The sequence below is a fragment of the Phyllostomus hastatus genome, unplaced genomic scaffold (assembly GCF_019186645.2).
Source record: "Phyllostomus hastatus isolate PE091 unplaced genomic scaffold, TTU_PhHast_1.1 phas_contig_137, whole genome shotgun sequence".
NCBI classification, from domain to species: Eukaryota; Metazoa; Chordata; class Mammalia; order Chiroptera; family Phyllostomidae; genus Phyllostomus; species Phyllostomus hastatus.
The window spans coordinates 8854389-8865628 of record NW_025333583.1 but is presented as its reverse complement, the minus strand read 5'-3'; the positions used below and the strand labels follow the sequence as shown (position 1 = coordinate 8865628).

At 50.0% G+C, this 11240-nt stretch overlaps 1 protein-coding gene across 1 annotated transcript in view; it reads left to right on the top strand.

Annotated features, from left to right (window-relative positions):
* The window catches only part of PNKD (PNKD metallo-beta-lactamase domain containing), a 61868-nt gene that overhangs the window by 20167 nt on the left and 30461 nt on the right, over positions 1-11240 (top strand). The gene's annotated exons all lie outside the window — the stretch shown is intronic.

The following is an 11240-nucleotide window of genomic DNA, read 5'->3' as shown; positions in this document are numbered from 1 at the left end:
AAACGCATCTAGAAATGAACCCAGCTAGGCGACCAAGACAGCCCGAGCGATTCCTGATTCCGAACCCATCAGTAAGCACTTTTCCTGATGCTATTATCCCCTGCGGCCAGTCCAGCTCTTCCAAGGCTTAGCGAGGAAGGGCCCAGGACTTACTGGGAGCTCATTTTCCTCGTCAGCATTAGTGGAAGCCATGTGTCCACTACCAAGCATAATAAGCAAAGTTGCCACTTAGACGGTACATTTCAGACCAATCAAAATAAAAATGTTTTTTAAATTGCCTTCTGCCCCCTCTAACGCACTGTATATTTATTTGTATAGATGGATATAACTTAATTAGGAGTTACTTAAGGGGATTGACTGGTAGATGTCATTCATGGTGGGCAAATCCCCCAGCCACCCCCACCCTCCCATGTAAATCCAGTTCTGTCAGTGTCAGAAACACGAGAATCTGTACGAACTCTTATGAGTTTATTTGGGCAAAACTGATGACTGTTGCCCGGAAGCAAAATCTCCACAGATTGAGAAAGTGCTCCAGAAAGTAGCAGTTTTGCCACTTATTTTATACATTATAATCAAAGGGGAAGATATAAGGGGGTTACAGGAAATTGATTGGTAATAGATTATGAAGGTGGGAGAAAGCAAAGCAGGGAAACCTCTGGGATTGGATACAAAGTAAAATGAATAGACACATACTTCTGTTACATAGGTGGGTACGGGACAGTTAAGTCAACAATCAACCCGATAACAAAAACAATGAGGGAATTTGTGGTCTCGTCTCTGGTGGTCACGCTTTGGGGTGGGGGAGCACTTTGTTATTCCAAAGGCATGCTATCAGGCATGTTGTTAGTTATTCCAGAAGCAAAAAGAGACAGGCTCAGTTAAGGTGAAGATTGACCTTCGTGAGGGAAAAACTCCCGTCCTGGGACAGGACTACCTGCCGTGAATCACTTTCCGCTACAAAGTTTTAATTTCAGACCGTCCTATTCAGCTTCTCTGTCTCTCTCTCTCTCTCTCTCTCTCTCTCTCCCTCTCTCTCTCTGAGTTTGTAAGGCACCCCTGCACGGTTTAGCATGTGCCCCCCGCCCCCCCGCCCCAAGCGTGCGATCACCAGCAAGAGCTCCCGGAGCTCCGCTCAGTTTCAGGCTCTGAGTTGACCGCAGCGCAGAGTCCTCGGGGAGCCGCAGAGCCCTGCGGAACCTGGCCCGGTCTCCTGATGCCCCTTCACGCTCTCTGCGCTTGGCACCTTCTCCAGAAAGCACCCTCCACTTCCTGGAGCTCCCAGCATGGAGACGTCTCCAGGGAGATTTGTTCTCCGCCAGCAATCACGCCGGCCCTGTGGGGGGGCAGGGTGTGGGGACGCACAGGGACAAGGCTCGCTGCTCGTCCGCTCTCCTGAGCCCATTTTCCGGTCACGGGATCAAGATCACAGTTCTATAAGAATGTCTGAAGCACCAGGCCCAGGGTGACAGTTTACAATAAACATTTGCTAAATGGCCTCCTTCTCTGGACCCCTGGTTCGTCCTGTGTCATCATAAGAAGCGTCCAAACCTGTAGCAAATTTTTATGAATTGGTTTGGGCCAAACTGATGACGACTGACAGGAAGCCAGATCTCTGCGGACTGAGAAAAATGCTCCGGAGAACGGCAGTTTTGCAGCTTATTTTATACGTTAGAATCCAAGGAGATGCATAAGGAGGTTCCGTGAAATCTACTGACGGTAGATTGAGAGGGAGGGAGAAAGCCAAGTGGGGAAAATGCTGGGACTGGATGGAAGGTAAAACTGAAAGGGGAGCTGCAGAGACACGTGCTTCCTTTGCGCTGGCGTGCAGACAATCGGCAGTGACCCCGCACAGCACAGACGGACGGACGGACAGAGGATGGACGGCATGCGGGAGCGAGGTGGCGGAAGCGGCTCTGTGGCCTCCGGCCCTGGCGGGAGGCAGTGCCCTGCGGGGTCTGACAAAGGACATTATCACCCTGACATTCCAAAGGTCTGTTATCATAGGTGCACGGAGACAACAGGCAGGCTTGTCTAAGACAAAAACTGACCTTTGTCAGAGAAGCCACAGGCCCAGAACACGACTGCCCTCCACGAGCCTTGCTGCGTCCCAAGCACTTGAAAACCGTGGTGCTAACACTCACTTGTTCTGTGGTCCGTCTATTCATTTCAGCTGAGCGTTGATTTATGTACTCGTTTCGTACCACTGACTCCGATTCAGGGGTTTCCTCAGAGCAAGGGCAGTGAGAGGTCAGAGGTGAGGGCTGACCCCCAGAGCCAGGGGTTCCTCCATGACTTGCTTTTGGTCACGTGTGGTCTCTGGGTCTGTAAGGCCGCCGTCCAGGCCTCCCCTGAGCGCGTCAGGTTGAGTGTGGGGCCCCTTCTTCATTCACACCTGGTATGAAAGGGGCAAAGGCCTTGCCTGTAAGACCCTGGCAGATGATTAACTGAGGCTCTGCTTCCTACCAAGCAGACAGGAGTTTCCCGTTCTGGAGATGTCTAAGGGGAAAGAGCACAGCCCCCGTCCTCAAGAAATGCACAGTCTAAGGGCATGGCGACAGGCCAGATCGTCACAGTGCTTGGGGTGTGACGAGCGTTCATTTGGTTCTGCAGGACCCCAGAGGGCAGAGCTCCTGACCCAGCGTGGGGTGGGGGTGGGGTGTTTCAGGAAAGCCTTCTTAGGGGCGGTAATACCTGATTCCAGTGCTGGTGGGTGTGTAAGAATCAACCTAGCCACTGAAGGGGCAGGGAAGAACGTTTTCCCCGGGTAGAGGCAACAGCATCTGAAGCAAAGGGCTTAGGGCCCGCGGTCCCGGCAGTCTAGGACTGGGCGGGCGGCGGAGTTGGGTGGGAGTGGGAAGAAACAGGACTGGGCAAGGAAGCAGGGGGCCGGGGATTGAGATTTTTGCCCAGAGGGCAATGAGGAGCCATGCGTCTGTCCACATCCGTCTAGAGGGAGGTTGGAAAGGTGGCGGGAGGAGTGGGACACGGCTCCCAGCTTCAGCAAATAAAGGCGAGGACGACCGTGTTGACGTAAGAAACATCCAGACCAGCAGGGAATTTTTATGACAGTCTGTTTGAGCCACACTGACGGATATGCTGAGGAACGGGATCTCAGATGCCCCAGAGAAGAAGTTTGCAGCTTCTTCTATGCATTTAAAGTTACGGTGGGGGGACGAGTGGAGAAAGCCAGGTGGGGACTGGGGTTGGACTGCAGGACAGTTAACGAGATCATGCTCTCTGGAGGGTTCGTACACACTCCGATGGGCATTCTGGCGTGTCCAAGGGGTGTTGACCTTCGCGCCGGAACAATGGGCAAGCTGGCTCGCAACCCGCCGCTGAAGCAGCTACAGGCCTGCGTCACGACTACCCACCCACCATGACCTGCCCCGCTAGGAATTTAGGATTAGATCACCCCATGAGGTTACTTTCCTTTTCCCCTCTTTACGTCCACAACCAGTTAAATTTGAACTTCAAAGAAATATATTTTTTTTTTACAAGATCGTTCCGTTGTCCCGCGCAACGCACCTGGGTGTCTCATATTTTCCTGGCCACACTGACCGGGGAGGCCAGTCAGGAAAGGGGTTGGGGGAATGAAAGGAATCAGGCTGGTGTTTATTTTAGGGATGGAGTAGGCAAAGTCCAGTGATTAATGAGCGGAGGTGGGGCGGTGGAAAGGGTGGGCCCCTGGAATGCTTCCCCAGGGCCCAGGTGGAGCTGGAGGGAGTGAGTGAGGAAACCTAGCTGGACTGGTGGGTCCAGAGAGCGTTCTCGGAGCCCAGCCCCAGGCAGCCCAGCCCCAGGGCTCCGCTAATCGGTCCACAAATTCCTCCTGCAGAGAGCCCAAGGTTACTCCACCCAGGAGAGGTCGTTTCCTTATCACTAACATTCTCAGAGAAGATGCCTCTTTTCCGAGCACTTTGTTTCTACTGAATTGAAGCATTTAACCCAGCCTGGGGTAAATATGGCTCTTTCTCCCGCTAGAGGGCAAGGACAAGGTCCCATTCATCTCCAGGCCTCAGCACAGCCCTGCTCCATCATCTGTTGAATTGAGAGAACTCCTTTTTTTTTCTTCTTTAAAGATTCTATTTATTTATTTTCAGAAAGAGGGAATGGGAAGGAGAGAGGGGGAGAAACATCTATTGGTCACCTGTCGCACGCCCCCAACCAGGGAGGTACAAATAGGACATTAGGGCTTTCCCCCCTAAAAATAAGCCTTATTATCATCCATCACCATTAGTTAGCACGTTCATAAACAAATAGAGAGGAGAAAGAACGGTGCATTGGAATGTTCCCAGGAGAGAGGACTTGTCATAGCTTTTCCGCTGAATGGCCAGAGGCCTGGGGCCCATCCCTCTGCAGCCGCGCGCTCCAGGACGCTGTTCTGGTCAAGGACCCACCACACGTACTCTGGGCCAGTAAGATTAAAATAGGGCTAAAAACTTCCCGTTGCCTAGTAACGGCGTAGCTCGCGAACACTCCCGCGTGGGCGGTGGTGCTGGCATGAGCGAACCTGTTGCGCTGCCCGCTGTGTAGACGTGTAGCACATGCACTTCCGCACAGTACACAGTGCTTGACAATGATAACAACTGACTGTGTTCCTGGTTCATGTATTTACTACACTGTTCATCGTCATTTTGGAGGGTTCTGTAAAACAGAAGGTGCTGTGACTCTGGCAGCCTCGCCCACCTCCTGCTTACTCATTTTCTCTTGTGTGTGATTTAATCTCCTGTTGTTTTGGACAGTAACAAGCTGTACAGATTTGCAGCCTGGGAGCGCTGGGCTGTACCGTGTAGCCCAGGTGAGTGAGAGGCTGCACCGTCTGGGTACACGTGAGCGCGCTCTGGGGTGTTCTCACAATGACAGAGGCACTCCACACACTTCTCAGCGCGTAGCCTGTCTTCAAGCAGCTACATGACTGTAAGTGAGCCTAATCATACTGCTCTGTCCTTTCTCCTACGCCTTGTGAAGCCTTGAATGAGATCATCTCTGTGAAAGGCTTAAAAATGGCTTGCGGGATGTTAGGGACTCTACGGGGCTGGGGAAACCTGGACGCAGGTTGGGCAGGAGCTCCTCCTACCTGAGAGAGAGCACTGCCCCCTGAGGAAGGCTGGGCCGGGAGCCAGCCTGCCCCTGGGGCTCAGGGCGATGCCTCCCCATCTCCCCTAACCATCGGAATCACCCGAAGGGCTTTCGGAAGCAGTCCCCTGGGGATTCTTTTTTTTAGACCGCAGTACTGGAGTCCTCAGGGGAGGTGAACACACATGCGCCCAGGGGAATCTGGTTATCAGCCCCCTTGGGTGCTCTGGAGACCTGGATTCTGTTGGAATCACTTTAGTGGCTGTGGGCCGTTGGGATTATTATTTACCTTCTCTGAGTCTTGGTAGCTTTGTCAGAGGGAAGGTAACAATGTAGGGTGGTGAGGATTACAAACAGCGGTTTTCAAATGCTCGGGACACGGCAAAAAGTGTCCGTAATGGTCATTGTTGGTCAGGCCTGGTGACTCAGTGATTTAACACAACCTCGGTTTGGGCAGTGCTGCTATTGCGTTTGGAGGACTAAACAGGACCTGGTTAGATGAGTTTACTGCAGCTCGGGGGGCCAGGTTCCAGCCGTGTGCCCTCACGCCCTGCCCACTGCCACCACGGGCCTTGGCCTCCCAGGTCATCTCCACCTGCTGGGGGACTCGTCCTGGGCAAGAAGCCCTTCCTCATATTTCAGATTGCACTTGTCTGAACCACTCCACTCTTTGAACAAAAAGCCAGCATCTATTTCCTCTTATCTTATTGCCCTATTGCCCAACCCAAGATAATAGCCTCCGTAGAACTTCTCCTTACCAGTAACCGCACCCCTTCCAAAATCTCGGCTTCAAGCCCCCGTCGCCCTGACTGCCACCTACCCCTCCCTCGCTGTGGCCCTCGCTCCAACAACTGCGCAACGTTCCACACCAAGACTGACGGTCTGTGCATCTTACCCCCTCTTCCTCTCCCCTGTCCCTCACTTCCCTCCTTAACCAGCTTAGACCCATCATTACAATCACTCCTCACTCCTTCGCCCCCCTCTGCCTGGGGCACGCAGCGGGCGAAACCCCAGCTCTGCACCCACTCAGCAGAAAGGGAGGAGAAAAACGTACAAGGTGCTGACTGATCTCCCTTCCGGCTCATGCAGACAGATTTTTCTCATACGTTCTATTAGCATTCCCATCCTAGGTCATTATTCCGCGCTTTTCCCAATCTCTTCCAAACTCCAGCCCCTTCTCTGCAGCCTCCCTCTCAGCCTTGACCCGCTTCCTGCCTCACTGAGCAAGGGAAAGCAAGCAGAGAACTGCCACCTGTTTCTCCACTTGGCCACCCAGTGGGAGACTGCTTCTCAAACTTTAAGGTCCAAAGAAATCACATGGGGATCTTGTTACAATGCAAATTCTGCTTTTAAATGCAGAATTAGGAAGCAGAACTCTGGTGGCATGGGGCTGAGAGTCTGCATTGCTTCAAGGTCCTGGTAATGCTGCTGCCCCGCCGCCGCTGCTGCTGCTGCTGCTGCTGCTGCTGCTGCTGCTGCTGCGTGGACCACACTCGGAGTAGTAAAGTCAAAGGCATCTCAACCTCAATGTGTCCAACACTTAACTTCTAATCCACATCACCACCCTCGCCCTGGTCTGAGTGAGGGTTCTAGCATACTCCTCCATCTCCTTCAAAGATGCGAGATGCACAGGAGGGGCAGGAAGGAGGGATATCAGAAGAACCTCCAGCCCTGTGAGTGCAGCCCAGTGGAAATACGATGCGATACATCTTTTCCCCTCTTCTTCTCTAACCAGAATACTGAAAGAACACAAGGGGAAACCCCCCAAAGATTCACTGTACTTAATAACATTGTCAAGAAATGCTTGTGAGCCACCTAAGTCATTTCAGTTTTCCAGTAGCCACATTTAAAAAGTAAAAAGGGCCCTGGCTGGTGTGGCTCAGTGGATCAAGTGTGGGCTGTGAACCAAAGTGTTGCTGGTTCAGTTCCCCGTCAGGGCACATGCCTGGGTTGTAGGCCAGGTCCCCTGTAGGGGGCACATGCAAGAGGCAGCCACACAGTGATGTTTCCCTCTCTTTCTCCCTCCCTTCCTCTCTCTCTAAAAATAAATAAATAAAATACTTTAAAAAAAATATTTTAAAGGAACAGGTGAAAATAATTTTAATAATATATTTATTCAATCCAACATATTTTAAAATGTTATTTTAAACATTGAATTAGTATAAAAATTATTAATGGGATTTTTTCATGCTAAGTCTTTAAAATGTGGTATGTAACTTAAAATTACAGCACATCATGATTTGAGTATTAGGCTTTCATCAGAAATATTGAATATTATTTATTTAAATTTTTTGTATTTTATCTCTTTTGAATGTTTAGATTCAAGATTTAGATTATTTAGATCTTATAAAATGTGTAGTTGAAAAAGGAGATTCATCTACCCAGGTTCTGTATGTGAATCAAACATATTTCAATTACTTTCCAGTAACTGAAACAAGTTTCATTCTTTTTAGTTTTAGAATATTGTTTGAATTATATTTTATTGATTATGCTATTACAGTTGTCCCAATTTTTCCCCCTTTGCCCCCTCCACCCAGCACTCCCCACTCCCCACACCGTGGGTCGTGTCCATGGGTCATGTCTATATAGGTTCTTTGGCCACTATGTTTCCTGTGCTGTACTTGACATCCCCATGGCTATTCTGTAACGACCTATTTGTACTTCTTAATCCCCTCACTTCTTCTCCCATTCCTCCACACACCCCTCCCATCTGGCAACAATCAAAATGCTCTCCAAATCCATGATTCTGTCTCTGTTCTTCTCATTTGCTTAGTTTGATTTTTAGATTCAATTGTTGATAGGTATGTATTTTTGCCATTTTATTGTTCACAGTCTTGATCTTCTTTTTCTTAAATAGGTCCCTTTAACATTTCATATAATAATGGTTTGGTGATGATGAACTCCTTTATTTTATTTTTTCTTGTCTGGGAAACTCTTTATCTGCCCTTAGATTCTAAATGATAGCTTTGCTGGATAGAGTAATCTTGGCTGTAGATCCCTGCTTTTCATGACTTTGAGTATTTCTTACCAATCCCTTCTAGGCCTGCAAAGTTTCTTTTGAGAAATCAGTTGATGGTCTTATGGGAACTACCCTGTAGGTAACTAACTCCTTTTCTTTAAACAAGTTTCATTTTTTTTAAGATTTTATTTATTTACTTTTAGAGAGGGGGGAAGAGAGGGAGAGAGAGAGGGAGAGAAACATCAATGTGTGGTTGCCTCTTGCATGCCCCCTACTGGGGACCTGGCCTGCAACCCAGGCATGTGCCCTGACTGGGAATCAAACCAGCGATTCTTTGGTTCACAAGCCAGCACTCAATCCACTGAGCCACACCAGGCAGGGCGAGTTTAAATTTTTATATTTAAATTTAAATGAATTCAAGTTAAATAATTTTAAAATTCAATTTCTCAGTCGTACTAGCTATATTGCAAGTACTACTCAATATCCATGTATGGCTAGTGGCTACCATATTGGGCAATACAGACTGTATGCCGTGCTCATCAATTCAGGGAAGACTATAGGGGCCAGAGTCCATGTCATAATTCATCTCGGACTCACCCCCCAGATGCCTGCCCTAGGCCCGCACTCAGTACTTTCTACTGAAATGTATTTATTCCCAAGTGAAAAATTATTTCCATGATGACACAATCAGTTCCCAAACATGACCACTAGAGGGCAGGGTCTGGCTATCATCACTTGGCAAGAAAAGGGGAAACCCTGACCATATTCTGGACAGGTGGAAGGGAAGGTCTTTCAGTGCAGTGTTTTTCACACTAAGTGGGTCATAGGAACATTTATAAAAATAGACTAGAAAAAATCAGAATAGAAGTGAAAGGTTTTCTTAGGCTCCGCTAGGGAATAAATACTAATCAGCCACAAAGTTATGCAGCGTAGAGCTTTATTGGGGTTTGCAAACCTGGGAAAGGTTCCCCAGTCCCCTGGGTGGGGCCGAGCAGGGATTGTGGCGGGGTTTTATCTTGGTTGGCTGTCTTCGTGGGAGCTGGGGATTGGCCCCTCCGAACAAAGCGGCAACATATCATTGGTGGTTCCCCTCGCGCCCTGGTTTGACGTCAGCCGTCTTTTCCGGGTTGTAGTTCAGCCATTATGTTTGTAGTTCAGCTGCCATTTTGTCCTACCCCGCCCATCCTGACAATAAGCACTACAGTCAGCCTTCCGTAGCCTCAGTTTCCGAAGCATTAGGGGATTCTGCCAACCCAGGCTGGAAATACACAGAAACGAAAATGTTACACTGTTGCTGATGTACACTGTGTGCAGACCTTTTCCTTGCCATTGTTCTCTAAACAACACAGTATAACAACGATTGACATTGTATTAGGTGTTACAGGTGATCTAGAGATAATTAGAGTGTATGGGAGGGTTGCACAGGTTATGTGCAAACACCACCCCTTTTTATGTAAGGGACCTGAGCATCTGCAGACCCGGGCGTTCCAGGGGGTCCTGGACCCCATCCCCCGCAGATGCCAAAGAATTCCTGCATTATTATTTCATGTGACCTTGTTTTAGTTTTATTTATATACGTATTTGGTGTGGGTCTGGATGTAAAATGCCTTTCTCATTGTGAGTCATGGTGAAAACACATGAAAGTCATCCTAATCTTCCTTATCTACAGATGAAGAAACCTAGTCTGCCAGTCGACCAGTGTTGAAGCTAGGAAATGTGTGCATGAGACACACTTCATTATCCTGTTTTCTTCTCTTTGTTTAGGTGTTTTAAATTCTCCGTGCTTCATTTAAAAAAAAGCCGAGCTCAGAGCACTAAAGGGCCAGACTCATGGGCTCACAGCAGAGGCATAGCCAGGATTCAAACCCTATCACTTATTACTAATTCAGCAAGTGTTTTGTTTTTTTTTTTTTACAATTATTTGTTTATTTTTAGAGAGAGGGGAGGGAAGGAGAAAGAGAAGGAGAGAAACATCGATGTGTGAGAGGAGAGAAACATCCACTGACTGGCTCCTGCACACCCCCAGTGGGGGACCTGGCCTGCAACCCAGGCGTGTGCCCTGACTGGGAATTGAACCAGCAACCTTTTGGTTCATAGGCTGATGCTCAATCTACTGAGCTACACCAGTCAGGGCTCAGCAAGCATTTCTGAAGGGCCGGCTCAACAATGTGCTGGGCACTGTGCTAAGCACTGGGGAGACAGGAGTGAATGAAATAAATATAGCTCTTGCCTCTCAGAGCTTGAAGTACAGGGCTCAGGGGTGGGGGGCAGCAGATACTAATGCAGGTAAGTTGCCACCGTTTTCCACTGAAGGAGCATGCTACGTGAAGGTGGTGGAGGAGGTCACTGGGAGGATTAAAGAGCTTGGGGTGTTCTGGAAACTTCAAGAAGACTCATGTGGCTGGGGACTGGACACCAGTGAATGCGGGGGTGTGGCCTAAGAGGAGATTGGGGAGGTGGGCAGGGGCCAGATCAGCAGGACTTTTGGGGGTCATTAAAAATTTTAGATGTTAGTTTTCCTATAGGGAAGCAATGAACGGTTTTGAGCAGCAGAAGGACACGATTTGGGCCATATTTTAAGAAGACCCCCGGCTCTGAGTGGAGGGCGGGCTGGTGGGGGCGTGCGCCTGAGAGCAGGGAGGGCATTTCCAGGCTGTCTGGGCTACCAGGTGAAAGGTGACGGCCGGCTCCACCTCTGAAGGGTCGGCGGCCCTGCCCACAGCCACCCAGACCCACGTATCTTCTCTAGCCTGTTTGCTGGCGGTCTGCCGTTTGCCCCCATGCCCTTCTCCGTCTTCCTCCGCTGTGCTCGGAGCTGGCCAGTGCGGACACGACAGCGGGCTCCTTGCCCACTGTCCAGCCTCAGTTGGGTTGGGCCCGGGGAGAGCTAGCTCCTCAGGAGAGAGGGGGAGGCGAGGAGCCATGGGGTCTGGGTACTTGTTCTTCGCCCTCCCTGGAGGGTCACCAAGACTGCCTCGCCCCTCAACCAGAGGCAGCAGCCGGGAGTCAGGGGCCCTGGCCACACAGCTCTGCCCTTCCAGGTTCCATCGCTGCTCCCTCCCTTCAGCTGTCAGGCTCAGAGGTGCTGGCAGAGCCCCAGTGTCACTAGCCCTGGGGAACTGCGCTGTCCCCCAGTCACCTATGCCCTGCCCAACCCTAGTAGAGTAGTCAGCCCTCACACAAAACTCTCTCCCAATTACCAGCG